Below are 13,065 nucleotides of genomic sequence, written 5' to 3' on the forward strand. Positions count from 1 at the left end.
AAAACATCTCATGTTATTAAAACCAAAATTATAACAAATGATATTATTAGACATAACAGAACATATATATTTATAATTATTTTTATTACACTTAATTTTTCAGTTAATTCAAATTTAATTATTTTCATTTTATTTTTTTTTTTTTTTTTTTTTTTTAGTATTCTTAAAATTTAATTTTTATTAAATTAATGTGATGTTTGATGTTATACTTAAGATACAAGTTTTTGAAAATCGTATGAAGATAATAAGATCTGTCTATTGTATAATAAAAAGTATACGAAAAAAAAGTTAATAATAACAATAATTCAACAATATTATAATAATGCACTCATGTCACGTATTGACGTATTTTATATGTTAGGGTTGTCGCAGACCACCGAAATGAGTATCGTGGACCCCTCCTAAAGGGTCGCGGACCACAGGTTAAGAACTGCTGATGTACATCGTTTATTGTTATCATCGGCACTGTTACGTTACCGCCCGCCCGTCGTTCGTTGTAAATATATTTTCCGCGTTGTTTCACCTATTGTTCGACGAAAGCGACTCGAGCGTATGCTTTTCAAAAGATATTACATAACAATTACGGCCGAAACGCTCGTGCAGTACAAGCGCGGAGCACTGTTGCGCGCGCACGCCGCGAATTTTATGGTAATGACATGCGGTAGAAAACTAGTAACCGTTCGTACGTAACGATTCCGTTTTATGCGATTTTGGATTTATCTCGACAAAACGTGTTTCGTCGTAGAATCATAATGTATTAATGATTAAAAATAAACATAATTTACATTTTTTATTTAACATCGTAGTATGTTAATCACGATGAATATGTTTTCCTTGAATCTCGTACGTTTTTCTCGGACAGCTTCAATTATTATACACGATAATATATATGATTTGTACTTTTGCGGTCGTCTGCTGCTATTATATTATCGTGATGGGTTTTTGCGCGCACATATACAGAATTTAGTTTTTATTTTTCCTATTACGAAACATCGTTTATTCTTTACCAAATATTTTAGAATAAATTACACTAGGGTGACCATATGTAAAAAAAAAAAATACAGGACATATATATATATATATATATATATATATATTTATTAATTTTTAATTGTGAAAAAACACAATTTTTAATAACACTGTATAACATTAAATTCATGTACTTTACTTTTTTATAAAACTTCTTAATTCATTTTGATGACGATTGTTCAGACATGTTTTCACTATTTGATCTTTCATATTTTTCTGAAGAAGTAATTAGCTTTAATAATTGTGGATTTTCTTAAAGAAATATATGAAATTCTGTACAAGAAACATTTTTTAAAATGTTGTTTTACGATCATTATCGATCTAATTGTGTCCACGAGAAATCGACTTTTCTCATCTGTCCATAAAACATTTGTAATTTAAAATACTCTTTCTACCGACGCGTTAGTTCCGGGAATAGCCATTGAATGCTCTAAAATAACCGTAAAATATTTAATTGGAATGTAATTTTTTTCTAGAATTTTAAATATTTCACAACACCTATCTTCGGCTTTTAAACCATTACTAGTTTTTAAAATTAACCTTCATTACATTTATCACATGATTAAATTCGTCAAAAAGTTTATCTTCATCGAATTTCAATGTTGGATTATTCTTAATAATATATTTCAAACTCTCTTAAATGTCAATCCAAATTGGAAAATCTAGTACTTGAATCCAACGAAAAACTTTTAGTGGTTCAAATTGATATCCCCATTTTTCCAAAATGGTCATTTCGATAACTCAGATAAGTTCCGATAACTCGTAAACATTCTTCTCGTACTGATAAATTCAAACAATCACAAGATTATAATTATAATCATTATTCATTACTTTCGTAAGTTTCGTTTTCAAATTAATTTCGTTTGATCAAAAAAACAGGACAAAAAGTGTCCTGAAAGAAGTTTGTCAGGACAATAGGACACAATACTGAAATAAAGGACAATCCTGTAAAAAACAGGACGTATGGTCACCCTAAATTACACTCGATTTGAGCAACATCAGTTTAAAGTACGGGCTCCTTATTCTTAGACTCGAATTGTTGGGCTTCGTTCATAATATTACGAAGGGTACCCAGACATATCCGGCACCCCATCCCTGTGCACGTCTATGCGCGATCCCTGTAACGAACGTTACTTATCGGTTTAACAATATCACGGATTTAAAAAAAAATATCAACACTAAAATACGTAAATACACGACTACTTGAATAATTACATGTGTACACGTTTTTATATTTTCGAATGTTAACTTGACGTGAATATGTAAAAACGTGTACACGTGAAATAGGAAGCTCTAGTAATAAAGGTAATAGAGTCTTTCCCGACAGAGCTGCGGTTCGCGTAAATATATTATTGATTGGTTATGAGTAGGGAACGGATTTGTATGTAAATGCATATTTTTATTAAAACGAGATATTTAAGATTCGATAAGAAATGTTTATGATTTAAATCATTCCTATTAAAATTATGATACTTTTATTTTACATATTTTTACATATTTCACTAATTTTTAAATATTTTTAAACATATTTTTATCATTTCATCATTCATACGTCTTCTTTATACGAAAATACTAGAAATTATTTCAAAATTAGATCCAGAAACTTTTATCGCTATTGGAAAAGTTCAAAATATTATGCAAAATGAAACATTGAAAATTATTTAATTTTAATTCAAAATAATTTAACAAAATTATTAATAAAAAATATGTCCTCAAATGATAGTATGCAAATTGTTAAATCAGCGATTAAAACTCGTAAGCGGACCAATAGATGTCGTAAAAAAGAAAATTCATGCTGTTACAGAAAAAAATTCCAGGCAATATTGATTTTAAAACAATCAATGACATAATGAATGGCAGACAACCTTTTAAAAAATTGGAATTATCGCCTTCTGATAGTATACACTTCAAATATGCTTTTAATACATCGGTTGATGTGAAACGATAATTTAGCCCCTTTAAAAATATTTTGATACCTAATAGGCGACATTTATCATTTGATAATTTACAAGATATTGCAATAATTCAATGCAACAAATCTTTTTGATAATTTAATAATAATAATAATCACTTTTTTTTTAAATTTTTTTTCCCCACATATTTGGATGTTTTTTAGCACATATTTTATAAATTATACTTACATACATATGTACATATTTCTGTATTTTTATTACATATAAATCCGTGCCCTAGTTATGAGTAGGTAAATGATGACAATAAAATCTCATGATTTTTATTTTATTTCGAAAATGTGTTGGAATCTTGATGAAAATTGATTAAAAAAAAAAAAAAAATGTAACATTGCACAATGTGAATAAACGGAAATTACGTGTCCAGCTCATTGTACGAATTACATTTCAAATTTAAGAAATATTTAAAGAAAAAAAAATATGATAGGTATCGGTTTTGTAACTATAACAAAAAGCCTTGCCCGAATTTACAACGTCTTTGCACTGTTCCGTAGGCCAAGTTTAATTAACGAGCGCACAGAAATAATTTTCAAAAAACTCAAATATTTATTCGAAGAGCAAATAGCGGACGGATGGATAAATCCTTTCGTTATCGGTAATTCCAATTATACGTATAACCGGCGGAATGTCTCTTTGCAAACAATTTTCCGCGTGTAAAATGGGACATCTTCGCGTTCGCCGGTTATTCGCTTGCGCGTACAACGATATCGATGTTTCCATGTTTTCATGTCGGCACATTTATCAAGATCAAGTGACGTGTCGAGTGCGCTGAAATCCCCTCGTACAAATATAATTTACTCAAATAACACTGGCGCCTGTTGCAACCGACCGCATTGTTTGTTAAATTAAATGTTTATTCAATTGTTTAAAAATGTTTTCTAAATCACTGCCAAATATCATTACGAATGTACTTGGGTACATTTAAGACAATAACGCCTTACGTGATTTTGATCATTATATATTAGTAATTATAAACTCATGTGTATATATAAATCTATATTCAAATACCGATAATTTCAAATTTCGAAGAAATGTACTTGTTACTACGTATAGATGCACTAATAAAGTACCTATTTTTGGAAAATCATATTTTCAAGGATCGAACGCGTTTCGAGCTCCCGGCTGAATGAACGTTTTTTTCACTTTTTGATTGCCTAGGAAATATTTTATTTCGTTGATTTTAATAATTACCGATTGATATTATAAAGTTTTAATAATTAAAACTAATAATTATTATTGCCACGGGATCATAACATATTCGTAATTATTGTTTTTATGACCTTCGCTGATTATAACTGTCTTATCTGTCTACATATTTTAATTCACGAATTGTATGATCATATCTCGTACATTATGTACAATAATTGTTGAGCTATCATAGTTTTTATACTAGTTTCTAGTATAAGAAAAAAAAAACAATCGAGTTATATGTAAATGTTATTGTAGTGTAAATAAATTAAAACAAATTTATATGCATACATATGAATATAATGATAAGAAAATAATTATTAGAATATAAATGATGATTGTGCTCTTCAACGTAACGTAAATATTCTTTTACATATTTGAGTATATATTTACATTTATATTAATTTGTATTTATTATTTGTGTTACTGTTCATAGTAGTTAAATATCTGCCGGCCAAAGTTAGGAAGGGTAATTCAACTAGTGCAATGTAAATACTAGTTAATATTAAAATCTCGTTGTGCATTTCACTCGACTGTACGACTTGGGTGAACGATTTTCTTCTCGCGAACAGCACACAACCGTTTTGTATATTTCGCAGTCCGCCGTTACGATGACGCGATGATAGAACACCGATCACGTGTCATTACGCTAGCAGTGACATAACGAACTCGGCGTATTTACACTGCCGAAACTAAAAGGGAACTTGGCCCCTCTAAAAATGTTCGTAGCCCTCCCAGATTAAAAATGATGAGTTTCAGTATGTTGTGCTTGAGACTGAGATAAAATCTAATCATTTAGTCAACGATCTCAGTACGCAAAATAATCTTTAAGTTTGACAACTCCTGTTTTATGGTGCATTATAGCTTTCGCTTTACTTATAAATATCCAAAATCAAAATCTAGTTTAAAGAATCGTGTTTCGTATATAATATAATGTGGTATACATTTGACCATTTTCTTGTTTATATCCATCGTAGGAGTAAAATATAGTTGTCTCGAGTATATCATGAACAAAAATAGCAAACGATTTCAGGACGACCGTTTTAAACCGTGAACACGTGTGCAATTAACATAGAAATCTTCGAACGAGATTCAATAGGCAATCAGAGTAAACATACGTTTTCGTGGTTTCAACAAGCTGACATTTATTTAACTATTTAACAAATGGCCGATATAAGAAAATTATACAATATTTTACGTTCACTTTTCCTTTTTGAACCGCGAATATTATTTAAGCCTACATTAATGTTTCAGTGGTTCAAAATTAATATATGATATAAATGTGATTTACCGCTTTGTGGTCGTATATCCTGTATTCTAAAATGATAAATTCTAGGGACAAAGGTGTATTGGTCCCTTGTAGCGTCATGATTTCAACACAACGATTGAACAAACTTTTTTATTTTTTGTATTTTTGTATTTTTTTTTTTTTTTTTTGAGCGTACAAACATTTGCGTCCGACATTTAATTATACATAATTGCTAGTGTTGGGCAACGATATATTATTGTGTATCGATATCGTTCTAATTTTCTCGATATTGTATCGCGATATCGGAATTTGATCGATATTGATATCGTATCGAATTATATTTTTATAAATTTAGTAAAATAATATACTAAAATTTAGTATATGATATTTATTATTGGTACACCAAAATCGTTAACTTTTATCTAGTACATAATGCTTATCGATATGGATAACAGTATGAGTAATATCAAATGTAACAATAATGTAGAAATGTAAAATTAAATATAAATAATATAATAATTCACATTTCCCCGAGGACACGTGTACAAACTTTATCAGTTATATCATTAGATAAATATTATTACTTATTAATTATTGGTTAATAATTTATTACACAGCACACACAATAAAATTTACTTAAGCTTAGAATCTAAAAATAAAATGTATTTTTAGAAAAATTATTAAATTTCATATTGCCATATATCGTACAACTATAGAACGATATCGGTGTCGAAAATGTGTCACGATATCGATATCGTATCGAATTATCGATATCGTTGTTCATCACTAATAATTGCGACGTTTAAATTGCGTTTTTCAAATATGATTAACAAAAGCATTAACCATTCCCCTTCCCACCGCGAGTACCGATGGATGACATTTCTTCCGCGCCTCCTCAGAAACCAACACTGCCGACCCTTCACCGTTTTACGTATGACTCGGGCACGCGTAGACAAACAGTGGGCGTCAACAACGCGTCCGATAAAAATTTATCAATTGAAATGTATATTACGCTAACGATCGTTTACGAGCTGCTGAGCGCCGCATATAGTTTTTTTACACGTTCCTGCGTTTCGTGCACGCGCCCAACGATAAACCGCGTAAACATTTCTAATCTTACGAGATAACCGATTACTTTTCTACGCACACGTCGTGATACGTTTAAAGATATACAACGCGATGATGACGCATAATGAGAAGAAAAAAAAGGTGACTTTTATGATATTTATTCCTTACCATAAAAAGACAGATAGGAACTTGACGTGTTTTTTTTTATTTTTATTTTTTTGTTTAACCGTTCGTGAGGAAAAATATATGTAAAGTCCGGTCAGCATTACATTTCCCAGGATACCGTGTCTATGCGTACACATTATTGTTATGCAATTCCACATTGCCCGTAACGTATATATGTAGGTAATCTTAATATCGCATTTTGTTTAAAACACGTATTAGTACAACGGTCGTAAAAACCAAAACAAAGTCAATATCATTTGATCTCAAATCGTTAGAGGTATATTCACCCAAAAAGGTTCGCGTAGAAAACGACAAAATTGTGGATTCTTTTCTTTTTTTTTTTTTTGTCTATCTAAGAACATTTTCGGAATTCAATGCGTTTATTAGTCTCAACGTATACTTTTAGTTTAAAGAAAACTGTTGAAGAAAAAAAAAAAAAGACAAAAACCAAACATGTCGATAATACGTGCACAAAAACCCATATCGTTTCCTTCCACTTCGTTAAGAACATGTCGCTGACACAATAATCTATGTATTTGAAATTCAAATACCACTCTCAATCACTTACTGATCGGCGTACAGCCAAAACTATCGTTACCGTTTCGTTTGACATTTTTAAGGAATGTAACTTATTACCTACTGTGTATCAGTACGCTAAGAGGACATTTTTCGAAAACCGTAACTTTTGAGAATCGTAAAATCGTTAAGCTCCGGTCACGACGTGTACATTTCATCAACTTTTCGTTTGCCTAGAAAATATTTTATTTCGTATGATTAGCTGATTTTAATAATTATCAATCGAGTTATTTGTAAATGTTACTTCACTGAATAATATACGTATTTATTGAGTATATTAGAATTTTTATATATATATATATATATATATGTGTATATATTTTATAAATTATTCTGTAAGATGTAAAAAAAAAAAATTAATAAATACAATAAACGAAGTAGAAGAATATAAGAATAAAAAAATTTTAAGAATGACGTTTTTAAAAAAAAGTATGCAACAATTATTTGAAATAATAAATAATTAATAGAATTATAGAATTATTAGAAATATTTGACTTTAAATGTATATATATATATACAAATTTAATTATAAAATTCAATTGAAGTTCAAAAATATGAATCTGAAAATTAAGTCAAACAATTTTTTGGAGGGTCAATAAGAACCGCCTTTCCGTGGTGGCCCCTGGGTAACTCTAAACGGTTCTCAAACTATATTTTAGACAGTTGTGTAGAAATAGATTTGGCGGAAATGAAAATCGAACATTTACGTTTTGGCAGAAACGATACTTGGCGGAAACTAAAATCAAGTTTTTTTGGCGAAAACGACTGACGCCCTATACAGGGTTGTAACCGTCCGTTTTCCCCTAATGAAAAATTCAAGAAAATTATTGAAATACCTCTTATTGTAACTATAGGTATTTATTTATTACTGTATTTTATAATTTTTTCCATCTGTATAAAATATATAATAATTATTTCATAATGTAAGAAGTAATAAAAATATAAGGTGTAAAATTATTAATTGTATAAATGTTTATTTTTGAATTAGAATATTTGATATATACCTATATTATCTATTATGGACACGAAAGTGTTCGTTCGAAAAACAAACCAAACACATTTGTGGAAAATATTAAAACTCATCAAAATATTTATAATTTTAATAGTAATCATGTATGCTCTGTTCACAATTTAAACGATCTTAATTGTTGAAACAAAAAAAAAAATAATACAATTAGTTTGTCCAAACGTTTACAAACCTACCTAAATTATTGTTAATCGAAGAGCAATCGAAATGCAATAAATAAATTCAACAATTAGTAATGAGATAGTTAATAGTCATTTATGTTATTGCGAAAAATGATTTTAGGTATGAATATATTAAACAGATAAAGTAAATCGTTACTTGCTAGCAAAGCGAGTAAATTTGTAATGCATAGATATAGGTGGTTAACGTTACGCGACATGGCCATTTTGAAACAATCTGACCCACAGTAATTAAATCCTAGATACACTGTCGGGTACAAAAGCAACGTTTTAAATCAGTTGGCTGCGATTAGAACGAAATGGGCTTAGTAAAAATAAGAAGATAAAATATGCATTTGTTTTATTCCAAAAGATTATCGGATGGTTAACGCGTTGTGTTTCACTGCAAACCTTATCGGACGTCAAACAACGCGGGACGGTGATAATGTTGCGGTTGAACGTTACGCTGAGACCAAATAATTGTATATAATAATACCAAATTGTATATAATAATTTATAATAAAAATAAATATAAATGGGTGTGACAAAAAAAAAAAAAAAAAATAAGAAAAATCACAAAAACCTGACCGAGAATCGAACCGAATCTTCTCTCGAATTTCAATCGATCACAGACTATTTTGAAGAATACTTGTGTGAAACAGAAAAAAGATGACTCCTTAACCAAAATAAAAAAAAAAATGACTCCTTATCTAACCTTTCGAAGTTTCATATTCTTTACTACTGGGGCCTCAATTAATGCATGCGTTATTTTAATATGTACAGTGTACATTGTACACACTTCACCAACTTATTAATTCGACACGTCACCTATGTTATACGGCGCCCGAACGAGACAGCTCAGACGCACAGGTGTTTAACAATTTTTACTATTATTAAAAGTGCTTAGATTTAACCAGATACAAATAATAAAAATTAAAAATAGATAAGTATCTATTATTTTATTTAAATAAAAATCCTAAGGCTATCACAGAAATCTTTAGTTATTTACCGTAATTAATCTAGACATTTTTTTTACGATATTTAATCGAAACATTGAACGCCGTAATTACTTAAGAATGAATACAACAAAAAGGTATAAAATTGATCCCGCACACGAACTCGAATGTTAACACTTGTTCACGGTGAAATTCACAAGTCTATAAAGCTGAACGACGATGATTGTTTCAGATTTCAGAACAAGAGTACAAAAAGTGAAAGAAGTACGAACTACGAACAGAAACTAACAGGAGCCCGGCTCAAATGTTTGATCACACTTAAGCAAACTTAAATTTGAAGACTCCTAGATCAACGATGATTTCGTGGTGGTGGCGGAAGTTGTAAAAGCCCACAAACATTCCTACTTATTTAAAATGAATTCTTATTAGTCATGGATTTGTTAAGAAATATAAATTGGTTTTTGTTATTTATTATTATCTAAAATGTATTGATATAAGATATTATTTTTTTTTTGGAATTCATCTTGTAGGGGATATTCCGGGGGGTGGGTGATCTGCGAATTCAGGACGAGAGATCTACGTTTTAATAGTATAAAAACACATTATATTTTTTACTACGAGTATCATACAAATATTCGTCAAATATAAAAATAAAAAATTATTAGACAAATATAATTATAATTTCAATTACAGTAAACATTTTATAAAATTCAGACGCACGCATTATAGACAAACTCCGACCATAGACTATATGAATCTAACCTATCCACCAACATTGCTAATGACTCGTAGTTGTATTGTAAATGTCAATAATCGTTATCGCAATACTGTCCCACTGCCGTCTACGATAATGTGCGTATAATAATAGTATAATATAATAATAGGTAATAATAATTGTAGATTACCAACTACACCTTGTATAATTCGATAGATCACCTGCTACACGAATGCCTTTTTTTTTTTGAACTTGTGTTATTATTTCATATCGATTGACAGTATTTTGAGTGCAATCATAAGGAGATACTATTTTTTATGATGTACGTATATATACAAAAGTCATCTGATTTTTTAAATGTATGCACATTTTTTAAAAATGATGATTGTTTATTTTCTCGAAAATCTTTGTTTTAAAATATATTTTTGTACGATACGTATAAAATCTCAATAACAGTACATTCATAACATATCGGTCTAGAAATATTTTGGAACAGTTTTCGGGTCGAATGTGTTTTAGTAGTAAAATGTTCGATCGATTGTTGAAGCAAACGCAGCTGCTCGTACGATTATAGAGTAACTAAAATTTCGACTTTAACACATCGCTGTTCGTTTGGAAAAAGTATCATGTAACACCAAACCTATTTAACAAAGATATTATACTTTTATTCTTTATGTTCGTACGAATTATTCTCGTCGAGTATTAAGCGATATTAAATTTTCAAACATATTAATTTCACGTTTTTAATTAAAATCAAGTGTAATGTAAACGGAAACCTATCCTACCTGCAGTCACCATGCCGTTTTTAGAGCAAACACTCGGGTCCTTTGCAACCTTTCGGAGTCCGCTCGATTTTACGCCCTATGTCACATATATTATAAAATTGTTTATGAACGATCATTCTTCTTTTTTATTATTGTTTTTATTATATTCACCGGGGTATCGTGAAATAACCTCTCTCGACATGATAACTCGATTACTGCGTGTAACGATAACACTTTTATACAAATATAATTCAAAGTTATATAAAAATAATACTGATGTATTTAAGAACGATAAAAAAAAAATAAAAAAAACTCTTGTTATCTAACCCAATAAATTTAGCATTTGCCTAAAATTAATTGTTACTCTTATTATGAGTCCAACCGTATAAGGCAATTATTATTGTACTATAGTCGATTAGTCAATAGCTTAACTATGTTCATGACTACGACATAAATAATATATTCATTACGTATCTTTACGTAAATATACTGCGGTGACCTAATTCCCAGTTTTGATTTTTTATTATTTACCATATACGTCATCCATATTAAGTATAAATTATGCTCGCATGAATATAATGTGACTTGATTAAATAATGAAGGTTTCACAGCTGAGCAATTAGTTCCTACACAATTTAGAATCGTATATGTGTACATAAGAATAGAATACACTGCAACATTCAACTATTTAATTTTTTCAGTTAAAATATACCAGGTAGCCATTGGTTTAAATTAGTTTTCATGAAAATAACCCGGTGGAAATTGCTTATAGTTTACTCTAAATTAATATATATATATACATAAACTACACGTTTAATACTTTTATAAAAGTTGTCCCCGGAGATGGCGACTCCACTACGCTATGCTGCAACCACAAAAGCACACGGCCGGTGGCACGGGAAAAACGACGAGTAGGACGTTCGCAGAAAAAATGTCGGCGAAAAAAAGTCCCGGCAGTAATGGCGTCCACGGACCGGTGAAAATCGTACCGCGATAACACGCCGATCGAAAATCCTCAAACATCACACGCCGACACCGGTATCGGGTGTTCCGGTTAACACGAAATGCGATAAATTGAACGGCGACGTGACACTTGCGCGAACGATCTCATTTTCTAATTCGAATTATTATGTAAATCGCGCAAAACAAATCTATCCGTAACGTCCAACGCACTTGTGTGGGAACAGTGAAAACAAAATACGTATAAATGTTTATGCGTCGTGCAAAGAGGTTGTGATATGTGTACAAGAATTAACCGATAGTTTATGTTTTGTACGGACCGTGGTATACATTTAAGTTTCTGGTTGTGCTGATAATATGTGGCCAGCGCTCTTGGAAATTTCCACTTTACTACACGGTGTTACAGGGATTTCCACTTCACCGCCCGTCCCTGTGGAATTCCCATCTTACCGCCCGCAGGACGGATAAATGTTCATTCCCACGCTTTGACCGTGGTCTCAAACCAAACTTTCGGTACAAGTGTGACAAAACTGTTATACCTAGAGAGCAATGTTTTAATTTTGATTACCGTTTATCTTTGTATTTATCATTTCGATTTTTTTTGTTGTATAACACTTACAAGTGTAACGAGAATTTTGAATGGCTGATGAAATCATCTTTTGGAATGAAAGTAATTCAACAGCGGACGATCCTATAAGAAGGGAGAAGGTTTTGGAATTTTTCAAGAATTTCGTGGAAGATTGAATGCTCTGCAGACGTTTTCAACGCCTACAATAACACCCAAAAATAAAGTTGTAAGGAAATTATACATATATATAAGTTGAAATAATAATCTTGGAAGATTCTTCCGATCTCGTCAAACATTTCCGTTCTTTCTTAAAATAACAATTATGTACCATCACCATAATAACACACCATCACGAAAACAAATAAATTGAACTTGTGTCATCGTTTTTGATACATCTAAATTATTTTGAGTATCATAATTATTATTAAAAGTAAGACTTTTAAGTTTATTATTAGTGCTTTTGCATATGAAAAAATTTACATTTCAATGGTCGTCAACATTTAACACATAGGATTTTAATTGATTTTGATTTGAAACGTAATATAATTAGTGTTTGAACATTTCATGAAATATTTAAAATGCATGAAATATTTCAGTGTTAAAAAATAAAATAGTTTTTCTTTTATGTATGTTTAATTTTTATGTATATTTCTCCTTTTTTATGTAGAACAA

The 13,065-nt window shown here is 30.2% G+C and overlaps 1 protein-coding gene across 2 annotated transcripts in view; it reads right to left on the reverse strand.

Annotated features, from left to right (window-relative positions):
- Positions 1–12,656, reverse strand: part of LOC112691602 — a 63,913-nt gene extending 51,257 nt beyond the window's left edge. The window contains exon 1 of one of the 2 annotated variants that reach the window (XM_025565913.1): positions 11,686–12,656. The gene's annotated coding sequence lies outside the window, so the exon portion shown is untranslated. Of the gene's footprint in view, positions 1–10,886; positions 11,162–11,685 lie in introns of those variants that run through there. The other variant, XM_025565914.1, reaches the window with a different exon arrangement.
- Positions 12,657–13,065: the final 409 nt, after the last annotated feature.

Source organism: Sipha flava, unplaced genomic scaffold (assembly GCF_003268045.1).
Source record: "Sipha flava isolate LNK unplaced genomic scaffold, YSA_version1 64_pilon_pilon, whole genome shotgun sequence".
Taxonomy (NCBI): Eukaryota; Metazoa; Arthropoda; class Insecta; order Hemiptera; family Aphididae; genus Sipha; species Sipha flava.